Source organism: Otolemur garnettii, unplaced genomic scaffold (genome assembly GCF_000181295.1).
Source record: "Otolemur garnettii isolate 467f Iridium unplaced genomic scaffold, OtoGar3 scaffold00120, whole genome shotgun sequence".
NCBI lineage: Eukaryota > Metazoa > Chordata > Mammalia > Primates > Galagidae > Otolemur > Otolemur garnettii.
In genome coordinates this window covers 5,613,848-5,627,085 of record NW_003852515.1, presented here as the reverse complement: position 1 = coordinate 5,627,085, position 13,238 = coordinate 5,613,848, and positions in this window count along the sequence as shown.

The window sequence follows — 13,238 nt, the reverse complement described above, 5'->3', positions numbered from 1 at the left end:
TATGTGTAAGACAGTAGTGGGCAACAATGTAAAGACCTTGAAGACCAGGCAGAAGGAGGTGAATTTAATTGGGAGCAAGGGAAAGTGGTGAGTATAAGGTGACATGAAACAAAGGGGTGTTTTAGCAAATATATTTGGGAAGAGCCAGTTGGCTTATGCTTCCTGCCTTCTGCTTGTCCACTACTCTTTTCAAACCTTATAACTGCTACTTGAATTAACTTTATAAATCTAGATCTCTTCCTACCCCTCATCAGCTCCCAGTCTAAAATGGGTAAAGCTACCTTCCTTTAGAATGACTTAAAATGTCTCTTGCCCCCAGTTCAAGCTCATCTCTGCCACACACCACAAGCCATTTGCGCTTTACACACGAGGCTCCCTTCAATCCTGCACCGTCCAGCAGAACTTTGTACAGTGATGGAAACACTCTGTATCCACTGGTCATAAATCATGGCCAGTATGACTCAAATTTTACCTTTATTGAATCTTAATTTATTAAATGTAATAAGTGAGATTTAAACGTCAATAGCTACATGTTACATAGTTACAACTCTAGTGGAAATACTCTGTTCTTCTCTCCTCCCTTTCCCACTCCTGAGTGCCTAGAAAGCTTCCATGTACCCATGAGGACAAGTTTAAATGTTACGGCCTAAATTTTGCTTTGTTACATGATCCTCACCCCTATGAAGCTCAATCACTCCTGCAACCACGTTCCTCCAGCCCTATCCTGCCTGTACCAGAGTATCCACCGCATGGCATAGGGCGTCTCTTGCTTCCTGGAAGCTTCTCCACACACCTCAGCTGTACAGTACCACTTGCAGTCTCTAGGTGAACTGTGTCCTCTTCCCTCTAAGCCTTCACATATACTGTTGCCTCTGCCTGAAACACTCTTCCTCTTCCTCTCCCCTGGCCAACTAATGCCTTAGGATTTCAGGTTGTGTGTCTCTTATTCCAGAATACTTTTCCTTATACCATCCCCCATCCAAAGACAAAATTAGGGCTCCTCCTTCCTAAGTACTCTCATAGTGTCCTGTATTGTACATCACGGGTCTCTGTATCATGCTTGTGTTTGTAGCCCATATCCCCGTCTGTCCTCTAAATCTCTTTGAAGACAAGGACTGATTATCATTGGAGGAAAATGCTTCTGCGGGGATACAGTCAAGATTTTAAAAAGTGGGGCCACTGTCCACAGCTCTGAAATAGCACTGCTGGGCTGCATACAGACTAGTCTATGTGCAAACCTCTGGCAATGTAGAAACAAGGGTATGGGTTGTGTTATGGTGAGGAGAGACGATGTAACATATAACATATAGGGGAAACTGGAAGGGGGGGAGTAGCACTCCCAGAAAAAAAAAAGTCCCAAACCATAAGTGTTAACAATAGAGAAGCTATAACCAGAAATGGATGAAATTGTAGACCCCTGAAGGAGAGTAAGGTTTGTGTGTGCAAGTGTCAACCTGAACATTAGGTCATGAGGACTGACCTTCACTCAGGCTGGTGACGCAGCTAGGAAGGAAGTGTATGGCTCAGCCAGGCCTAAGTGCTAAGAGTGTGTTTTTGTTATTTTTCTTCATAAAATATCTGTCCGTTACAGTGCCTGTTACAGATTAGAATCGTGTCCCTTATGCTTCGTAATCTGTGCAGCTGATTGTTGGCAGGGGGTGGGGTTTTTCTTTTGCCACTTTTCTCTGGCCGCTGATAGATACTTCAGTGAGTCTCAGGTCACGCTACTGGGTTGCTGCTTTTTTCCTTGCTCAGATTTTCAGCACCTTTTCTGCACTCCTCACTCTCAGCTGATAGCCTCATTTCATTGAATAATTGGAAACAATGAGAAAAGACTTTCTTCTATCCAAAAGGGCAAAGTAAAGGGGGAGGAATTTTTAAAATTAGGGTTTAGGGTGCATTTGCACCTGTCCTCCCTCCTCAGTGGAAGATGTGTCCACAGGCCCCGTAAAGACCAAATCCTTCACCTGTGCTCTGGATACTGTCTCCTCTCACCCATCCAAGGGCTGTGCCCAGCAACCACACTCTGTTTGCCCTGGACACATTCCTTACACTGGAGCATCTGCTCTGCTTACAAATGTGCCATAATTGGTCCCGTCTTGTAGAAACTCTCCCTAAGGCAACATCTCCCATTTTTCTGCTCTCCTTTGTAGAGAAACTTGGAAATGGTGGCTGTGCTTTCTGTCTCCATTTTCTCTGGCTCATTCCTATCAGGCTTTTCCCCACCACTCTGCTAATACCACCCAAGTAAGGCCACTGACGACCTCTATGTTGGAAAGCCAGTGATCACTTCTCCTCTTTCTTGATCTGTCCCAGCCATTTGATACAAGCAATCAATCTACCTTCTTGAAACTTGTTTCTCAGTTGAATTTACTTATTCTTTCTGCTGGTTTTCCTTCTTCCTCTCTGTCTTCCCTGTTGGATCCTCCTCTTCTTCCAAACCTCAAGGCAGGCTCCCTCTGTGGTGACTGTCCCCACTCAGTCTATGTGTTCTCCCGTGTGATCTCATCCAGTTCCATCTGCATGGCAGCCTCCCTCAGATGCAGTTCCCAGGCACAGCCTCTCTCCCGAGCAGAAGACACACGGAGCCCATTGCCCCCTTGACCCTCCACTCACATGATGAATGGGCAGGGAAAACCCACATCCCAGTTGTCTCAGAACAGTTGTGATTTCTGACTGTTGCCCCTCTTAAGTGTTCATTGTACTTCTTAACATTCGAAACTGTCCCTATATGAAAAATATATTATACGGCCACCTCTATTAGTTTCCTATAGCTGCTCCAAAAAATTAACACAAACTTAGCAACTTAAAACAACACTCATTTATCACTTTGAAATTCTGGAGGTCAAAAGTTCAAACTGGGTCTCACTGGCCTAAGCGGGGAGTCAGCAGGGCTATGTTCCTTTCTAGAGGCTTTAGGGAATAATCCACTTCCCTGGCTTTTCCAACTTCAAGCTGCTGACTTGCATTCCTTGGCTTGCGGCTCCCTTCCGTCCTTAAATTCAGCAATGGTGGAGTGAGTCTGTCCCGTACCACATCACAGACTCTTCTGCCTTCCTCCTCCTCCACATTCAAAGTCTTCCACAATTCTATTGGACCCACCCACATAATCCAGGACAACCTATTTATTTTAAGGTCATCTGATCAGCAACCTTAATTTCATCTACAACCTTAATTCATCAGGTAAAATAACACATCACATATTCTGGGGATTAGGTTATGGACATATTTAAGGGGCCATTATTCTGCTTACCACACCATTCAACAGGGTTTCCAAACTTAATAGGTCCAATATTAGCTCTTGGTTTCACCCCAAACCTTCTCATAAATGGTGTGCCATTCCTCCAGTTGCACAGGTCAAAACTTTGTAATGATTCTTCAATCTTTCTTATACCGATATCTAACCCATCAGCAAATCCTATAAATTCTCCCTTTACATTAAGATATAAGTCAAATTCAGTGAAGTTGCATCCCCTTTCCATTCTCTTACTGCTATGGCTGAATGTCCCTTGGAAAATTCATACTAAAATATAATTCCTACTGTGATGGTAGCAGGAGGCGATTAGGTCATGAGGACTCTACCTTCATGAATGAGTTAATACATTATCCCAAGAGTGGGCAAGTTTGGCTCTCTTTCCGCTCTCTGTTGCCCTCTCTTTGCCCTCCTGGCATGGAGAGCTACAAGAAGGCCCTCACCAGATGCTGGACCCTTGAGCTTGGACTTGCCAGCCTCCAGAACCATAGTCAATACACTTTGTGTTCATTATATATTACACAGTGTGTGATATTCTGTTACAGCAGCAAAAACAAACTAATACACTATCTTACTCCAAACCACTATCTGCTCTCCCCTGGACTACTGAAGTAGCCTCCTACCTGATCTCCTGCTTCTATTGTGCCTGCTTCCCTCCCTACCCACCCCAGTTCATTCTCCACAGGGCAGCCAGACAGCTTCTCTAAAACATAAGGTGTATCACGGTCACTGCTCTGCTTAAAACCCTGCAATAATTGCCCATCACTTGAAATAAAAATCAAGGGTCCTTGTGGTAACTTGCCAGGCCTCTCCCAGGGTAGCCCTGACACCCTTTCCTGCCTTGTTTTCCAGCTCTCTGCTCTCCTGGCCTTCTCTTCAAGTGCCCCCACCCCAGAGCTTTCTGAAGTGTAGTTCCCTCCCCCAAAACATGCCCCCACAGATTGCCTGGCTCTCTCCCTCACATCATTAGGGATTCCTCAGAGAGGACTTCTTTTGCTGTGTGTCAACACTATATCCACCACCCTGCTGGTGTGACTCAGGGTGGCATCACACATGCATTTTGTCTGTTTGCTTACTGTCAGTCTCTTAATGCTGGACTGTAAGCCCCTTGGGCAGGGACATGGTTTTGTTCACCACTCTGTCTCCAGTGCCCAGAGCATTGCCCATCTCAGAGCAGGCACTCAGTAAATACATATTGAACAAATAAATATTTCTGGAAGTCACACATTTACTCAGTTATTTCTTTCTTTACAACTTTGGGGAGGGTATGTGGGAAGAGCCTGTCTATGTGTACCTTATTTGAACTGCCTGCTCAGTAATTTGCTGTAAGGACGAAATGCTTTGCTTTAATCAACTAAAAACAGTAATAAAAGTCCTTGGTGGGATTTGTAAGACCTACCTCAATCAAAACTAGCCTTATCTTCTCTGAAATTAAAACTGTTAGTTTCACCCTACCACTGTGCTCACAGAATAGCTCAACCATAAAGAGAGCTATGTGCCGGGACTGGTCTAAGTGCCTTCCACGTATTACTCATTTATTCCTCACAACAGCCCTAAGGGGAAGCATGACTATTATCCCCATTTTACAGATGAAGAAAGCGAGGCACAGGGAAGTTGGTGATCCCTCAAAGACCTCACCTCTAGAAAGCAATGGAGGCAGAATTGAAATCCCGGCAGTCAGCTCTGAAGATCAAGCTATTTCCAAGTGGTGTCCAGGCTCTGGGGAGGAGACCACACCTGCTCAACGGCCAGCCTGGAGCTGGCACCTGTAAAGGACACTTAAGCTCAGTGGCTGATTTGCTTACAGGTTGTGAGGAAAGGGTTTACCCACATCACATTCAGGCCATGATAAACATTATGTTAAATTTATATCTTGAACTGGGAAGATAATGAGCTGTTATTTCCATCTAGGATATAATATTTGCAAGTGTGGATGTTCCCAAGTTTCTAATCCTCACTTTTGACTATACCCTTAAGGGAGAGAAAATAAGGAACCAATACAGTTTTCTTGGACTCCAGGGACAGCTGGGAGTGTGGAATCCCCAGGGAACTGCTGCCGGCTAAGTTCAGCACAGGATCGTTTACCACGGGAAACAATTCTCATTCTTCAGCAAAATTGTTTAATAGCGACACTGACCTCACCCAAGGTCATTAGCCAGATATTGCCTCTGGTTATTGCAAAACACCATTGTTTTCTTCTGTATTAGTTTGGATCAGGGATGTTTATTATCTTCTTTTACTAATTTTAATTATATGGGTAATCATGTGCTATACCTAACACTTAATGCTTAATAATTGGGATGTAGTATGTGATGTAGACAGTGTGTGATTTCAGTGCCAGGTAGATGGGAGCCACTTACTGTATGTGACCTTGGGCAAGCCGAGTCTCTTTGAGCCTCAGGCTCTTCATGCCCACTTGGAAGCTGCTGTCGGTGTGAGAGATAATAAATGTGAAGCCCGCAGCAAGGTGCCTGGGACATGGTGGGGACTTGCTAGCACTGGATATACCAAAGTTCTGACCCCCACTTTATCTGTGCACATAGATGTCACCCTTGCCAGGTAAAAGACAAAGGCCTTTTTTGTTTTTTTCCAGTTTTTGGCTGGGGCTGGGTTTGAACCCACCACCTCCAGCATATGGGGTCAGCGCCTTACTCCTTTGAGCTACAGGCGCTGCCCAAGACAAAGGCCTTTTTGAAAGCCAGTGCATAGGAGTCAAAAGATAGCTGGGTGGCTCAGAGGTGGAAAAAGAAATCACACCTGTGGTTTCTGGCTATTGCTTGAGCCTGTTTTGCCTGGAGATCAGTATGGCCTATGGCAGTTTCCTCCTGCTGGGATTAGATCTCCGCCCAGCACCCCCTTTAATCTGCAGGCCTGTGTTTGCGGCTAAAATGACTAAGCTTGTGCACGTTTCCACTTCTCCTGTAAGACTCAACAGGGCATGAACACCAACAGCTCTGCTTTTTAACTTTCTTCTGGAGTTGCTCATCTCCCTGCCTAGCTGACCTTGCTACAGTTTGCTACAAAGCCACGTCCTGCATGAGATAAACTCCAGCAGAGGAGAGAAGCCTCAATCTGTCAACCTGCGAGCAGCGCTGCTCCTGGGACTCTCAAGCAATGTCGCCCTCTGGTGTCCGCTCGGCGCCTGGAATGTGAAAGAGCTGCCCAAACCCCTTGAGGGCCGAGGCTCAACGAGTCAAACCTATGGAAGGTCTTGTCTGGCACAAATCCGTTTCTACAAGAGGAGTTCTCTGGGCGAAAAGCACCGTGCTTTTAATGAGAAGAACCAAGTGGTCATCCTTTAGTGGACACGAGCATCTGGCAGCGGCACTGCCAGCGCAGGTGGAAATAGCCACACAGTGAGTTGGGGTGAAGATGCTCCATGTGCCCCCATCTCTTTCCCTCTCTCTTTTTTACACCTTTCCTCTGGCATCCCAAGAAGTATTTTAGAACAGCAGAAGAGAGCCTCTTTTCAAGTATGACACGAAGTATGAGTTCATTTTCTCTGACCTTGTCCTTATGAGCTTTAGTCTGAGAAGGCCGACCCTTGGGGCAACCTGGTAAGAGCCACCTGGAGTGACAGGGCTTCTCCCTCCCTGGGATGAATTACCCCATTAGATTCCATGAGAACAACTTGGGAGGTGGCATCTTTGGCTCTAGGAAAATAAAACTAAATCCTTTGCCCCCTTTGCATCCTGCTGGCTGAATCACTTTAAGCCATTAGACTGTAAAGGTGGGGGAAGTGCTGCTATCAGAAGGGAACACATGGAGTGTTAAGTTCTTTGCTCATGTTTGAATCTCTCCCCAGCCAAGAAGAAAATGATATTGAGACATAAATCCTTTCTCTGGGCCTTGTGGAACAAACCACCAGCCGCCCAGCAGCGCAGGTCTGTGCTAGAGTTTTGGATTATGTTACAGCATGAGGATAAGTAGGTCTTTGCACTAGACCCCAGGGGTCCCTGGTGTCTCCAGTTACTCTAGTTCTCACTCCCCTTTGCCCTATATTATCTGTAGTTGTCCTTGAATGCAGAGAGACTTTTGGCAAGGGAATTTGGATTTCCTATTTCAAATTTGCCGCAAAAAAATTTCCCCCTCTCTTCTCATGTATTACACTGTATCTCATCTGGGATGAGCCTGCTTGTGGAATTATTGTTGTCTGCTGTTAATTGCTAGCAGTAATCTAAGTCTACTCTGCTTGCTAATGAGCACGACCCACAAGTTCCACTTTGAAGGATTTGTAAGAGTTCTTCCACTATCATCACTAAATAGTCATATAGTGTATATATTTTCACTTGACATGTGTAAAAGCAAAAATAAAAAAAATTAAAAACCATAGCATACTATGGAGGTATGAGGAAGTACAATGTTCCTCCAGAGAAAGTTGTGGCTTTAGCTTAGACTTATAAAATGCTAGAGTTGAAAGGACCTGGAAAGATTATTTATTTCAGACCTTATTTTAAGTAAGAGGAAACTGAGGCTCAGAGATGTGAAATGCCATTTTCAGGGTCACACAATAGCTACATGAGACGAGAACCAAGTCTCCCAACTCTGAATCTTGCAATGTGCCCACTGTGCAGCTCTTATCCTGAAGAATGCATGTGCAGATCCTGCTGTTGGAAGTGAGTTTTCGTGAATAAATGGATTAGCACGTTCACTGCGGCATATTTCCAATGTGAAACTTGGAAATAATCCAGATGGCCAACACTAAGAAAACAGCAAAATAAATGTGATGGTACGCTTATACTAGGTAATATTATCTAAATATTATAGAGTGGTAATTATTGTATTTGTAATTGTAATTATATTTTTATATAAATACTAAAATCATTTTTTTTTCTTTTTTGCTGTTTTTGGCCGGGGCTGGGTTTGAACCCACCACTTCCAGCATATGGGGCTGGTGCCCCACTCCTTTGAGCCGCAGGCACCGCCCAATACTAAAATCATTTTTAGAGAATATCTAATGACCTGGCAGAACACTCACAGTATAATGTTAAATGAATTAATATCAGGCTAAAAAGCTGAATACAAATACTATGATAACAATTTTGTTTCATATATGTATTAAAAGAGCAGAAGAAATACATTGAATACCATAGTGATTTTTTGAAGCGGTAAGATTGTAAGTTATTTTTGTTTCCTTCAAAAACTTTTTTACAGATTTTCTGCAATTAACATGTCTTAATTAAATTTACAATCAAAAAAATGTTTTAGATTTTTCCAGCTTTATTGGAGGATAATTGACCAAAAATGCATATATTAAGGTACACAAGGTGATGTTTTGCTACACATTTGGAGTCTGAAATAATTGTTACAATCAAGCCAATTAACATATCTGCCACTGGATATTTTCCTTTATTTAAACAAAAGGAGTTTTAAAGGAAAAAAGTTATAGTATCATATAGCCAAGCCTTACAAGCTCAAAAGCGATTTTTTTCTCAGATGGAGAGATGGCATTTACATGGGGTTCTGAAGAAATCTATAGGAACTAGAGATATTTGTGCAATTGCTATTGATTTATTAAATAGCAAAACGTTAGCCTATGTGAAAAAGATATATCAGCATATTCTGTCTCTTAAATTTCATTCCATTACTTTTCAAACAATATCCTCTGAGTGCTTGGAGGTCTTTGCTGTGAACTTGAGCCATTATGTGTTGTAATAGTGCTAACAAGGTCAAGAGTAGATTCTGTTTCTATGTCTTGTGTGTGTGTTTATGGGCTGTGTGGTGCCAAGCTAGCCTGAGCCCAAAAAGAGCTGTTAAAGGCTTTGGTTACAAAGCGCCACACTCCCCCACCCCCACCCCCAGTACTCACTAAACATATAGTACATTTAAATTAAAACAATCTCAATTTTTGTATATAAAACAAATAATATTTGTTGATATTCAATGCTGGGAAGGATATGCCAAAAACATGATATGGTGTAAAATAGAGCCATCAACTTGAAATTCAACTGGTAGTAAGTTTCAAGTGCCATTAAAATTATTTAGCCTTCCATGCAATCATCTTGCTGTAGGAAGATGAGGCCCAATGGAGAGAAAGAGCACCCAAACACCACGTTTATAAGAGGAAGGGTTTTATTCACCAGCCGGGAACTTATGGTATAGAAGAATTCCAAATGGCCACGCTCCCCGACTGGCTTGGTTTTTCCCTTTTTATTGACAGTCAAAAAGTTCTACTCCACAGGTACCCTTCTCACTGGCCAGTTTGAATCAAGTGGGAGATGCTATTCCAGCCCCTACAGAACTACAGGATTTCACAGAACTTGGAAATTTCCAAGTTCCAGGAAGTTAAGTTTACAAATTCCCAAGAGCTGAGTCTCCATGAAGAGGACCCTGCAGGTGTATCCTTGTGGTCTCCTTGAGAAGACCTATTCTCCTAGACCTCACCATTCTCGAGTATCCTCTCTCAATCTTATATCTTGGAATTTATGCAAAAGAAAAAATTTAAAAAGAAGAAACAGCTCTGTGCCTCAAGATATTCATTCCCAGATTTCTTTCAGCCAGCATAAAGTTGGAAGCAACAAAAAGTTCAAAGAAGAGAAGGATTTTTAATAAATCTATACAGCTATACTACAAGAAAGGGTTGGCACTGGCACAAAAAATAGAGATACAGATCCATGGAACAGAACAGAGAACCCAAATCTTTAACAAAGCAGACAGCAATACACTATCTGACAAATAAGTTCATAAACTCAGCCTAGAAAAAGTACTACATACCTCATCAGTGAATATCACTACAGTCACCTTTGAATTACTTTCCTTAGGAAGCTGCGTGCTGATGACAGTGCCTAGTTCACCCTTCCAAGGAATTTTCAAACTCTTTCTCTGGAATGACCATAAAAGCTGTTGTTGTATGAAGGTCTGAGTCTGCAAGTCTGAGCTGTTGTTGTATAAAGGTCTAAGTTTGCAACTTGCCGCCATGTCCTTACGCTGGCAGCACTGTACAAACAACTCAGTAAGGTTTCATAACCTTGGCATATCAGTGTTTTACAGCTGTGTTTGAGTCATTGTGCATCATTGTCTTGCTGAGTGGCATTCATCATTCTTATCACATGGTTTTGTGTGCTATATGTTGACTGCTCAGATGGATAACAGACTTAAATCTAAGACATGAAACCATTACAATTCTAAAAGAAAATGTTGGGAAGAACTCTTCTAGATTTGGGGCTAGGCAAATAATTTATGAAGAAGATCCCAATAGCAAGCACAGCAATAAAAAAATAAATTAATAGGACTTGATTAAGTTTAAAGGCTTGTGCACAGCCAAGGAAACAGTTGATAGAGCAAATAGACAACCTACAGAATGGGAGAAACTATTTGCATGCTATCTGATAAATAGCTCACAACCAGAATCTATAAAGAACTCAAGCAAAGCAGCAAGAATAAAACCCAATAGCTCCCTTAAAAAGTGGTCAAGGATATGAACAGAAGCTTTTCAAAAGAAGACTAATGGCCAATAAACATATGAAGAAATGCTCAGTATTACTATTCATCAGGGAAATGCAAATCAAAACCACACTGAGATATCACCTAACCCCACTCAGAGTGGCTGTTATCAAAAAGTTCCAAAACAATAGGTACTGGCGTGCAGAGAGAAGGCAACACTTAGAAACTAGGGTAGGACTGAAGACTAGTACAAGCTCTATGGAAAATAGTATGGAGATTCCTCAAAGAACTAAAAGCAGAACTACCATTTGATACAGCAATCCCAGGATATTTATCTGGAAATTTATCCAAAGAGGGGGTGGGGAAAGTCATTTTATTAAAAGACACATGCACTTGAATGTTTATTGCAGCACAATTCACAATTGCAAAGATGTGGAATCAACCCAAGTGCCCATGAATATGTGAATGGATTAATAAAATGTGGTATGTGTATACCATGGAGTACTACTCAATCATTAAAATGAGTTAATTCCTTTATATCAGTCTGCATGGAACTGGAAACCATTGTCCTTAGCAAAACATCATAAAAATGGAAAGACAAATGCCACATGCACTCACTATTAAATTGGAACTAACCTAACAGTACTCACACACAGACAAAAGTTAAAACTCAATGGAAATTAGGCACATGGGAGTGGGGAGAAGGGCACAGGTGAATCATACCTAGCAGTACAACGTACACTGGGTGATGGGCACACTTATAACTTGTCTGAAGCAGAAAAAAAGGAACCCATGTAACCAAAACATTTGTACACCCCCATAATATTCTGAAAGAAACTTTAAAAAGTAATAAAAGTATAGCACATTTGGAATGATATGAAAAAAGCAATAAAAAGTAATGCTTGTGATAGAACACTAAAAAGGCAGAACATAAAAAAATTATTATTTTGTTATTATAATGGTAATTATATGCAATACATGCAGTAAAAACCTATTGTGTTAGAATGGTAGGATTAAGGATAATGGACTCTCTTTTCCAGGGGGATTTCATGCTAGAGGAAAACATAAAACACAATGAGAACTGCTCTATGGGCTTCCTTGGGTCACCTTCTGCTGGGCTCGATGGTTATAACAGTCACATAGAGAGTCCATATGGTGCAGAGTAGGCCTCACCCTGGAGTGCATCATATCCAAAGTGAAAACAGCAACAGCCTTTACACAGATTAAAAGGTATCAGGTATGTGACATTGGGGTGTATGCATTTTAGTTGAACATAATCTAAATATATCTGTGAAACTGATGAACAGCCACATTGAGAAGCTTACAAGATACTATTTTTCAGGAAATTTAGAAAAATGTGTCATTTTTCTGCACATTTGTGGATGTTAATTTATATAAATGGCTATGTGGCTCTCCCTGTGACCTAGTTTTAAGCCTGTGAGAGAGATTAATCTATGGTGAATCCTAGTGAAGTGTCCCTAGTCCCTAGGCTGCGTGTAGCAGGGGAGTCTTCAGGAGGAAGGGACACCTCCTAAGGAATTATTCTCCTGAGCATGACGTGGCCAGCAGTAAAGAGACAGAGGGACATGGGTCCCAGATCCTGGGAACGTTTGATGGCCGTCAGGATAGGATTCTTCTCCAATATGGATTTCCCTTTTATTGTGTTATACTGAGGAAATTAGACTTTCATCTACATAACATATAGAGCTCTCATCTCCCAGGGGAAACATTACTTAGCCAGATTGATTCACTGCTGCATATCAGAGAGAAAAGCTCCCTATGTCCTGGAGGGAGAATTTGTCTTTTGTGGAAACACAGCTGAGCTCAGCTGGGACAAACAATACCCTTTAATGTGTCTGAGTCTCTTTTACCTGTTAGCTTTCCCGGCAGAGGCAGCCATAGGGATGGGGCTTTCTAGATCCCTTCTCTGGCCTCCAGCTTCCCATAAGAGTCATTCTTTGCTTCTCCAGGGTAATGGACTGTGGCTTTAGCTGGATGAAATTGCCATTACTTTCAAGTTCACAGTAATAAAACCTGGCTTTTGGCACAAATCAATTGCCATTCCCCACCACCCATTATATAGAAACAACATGACGTTTGCCTGGCATTCACTAGCACTGAATTCTGACTGAATTGGATTTCTTTTTTTTTTAATTGTTTTATTATTTTTTAAATTTGTTTTTGATTAATATGAGGGTAGAAATATTAATTAGGATACACTGTTTGCATTTGTTAGGTACAGTTCAAGTTATAGTTGAGCCCTTCACCCAGGGGGTGTGCTGTACACCCTTACACTGTGCCCAATAGGAAAGAGCACATCAATCCTCCTTACTACTCCCCTCACCCCATTTCCTCCACCTTCTTCACCCCCATTTGAATTTAATTGTGTTTTTCTCTCATGTTGTTATTTATCTACTGATTTAATATTATGATTAAGTACACTGGATACTTGCTTTTCCATTCTTGTGATACTTTACTAGGAAGAATGTTCTTCAACTTCATCCAGGTTAATACAAAAAGCTGTGAAGTCACCATCTTTTTTTTGTTTTTTTTTTTTTTTTTTTTTTGTTTTTTTTTTTTTTTTTTTAGACAGAGCCTCAAG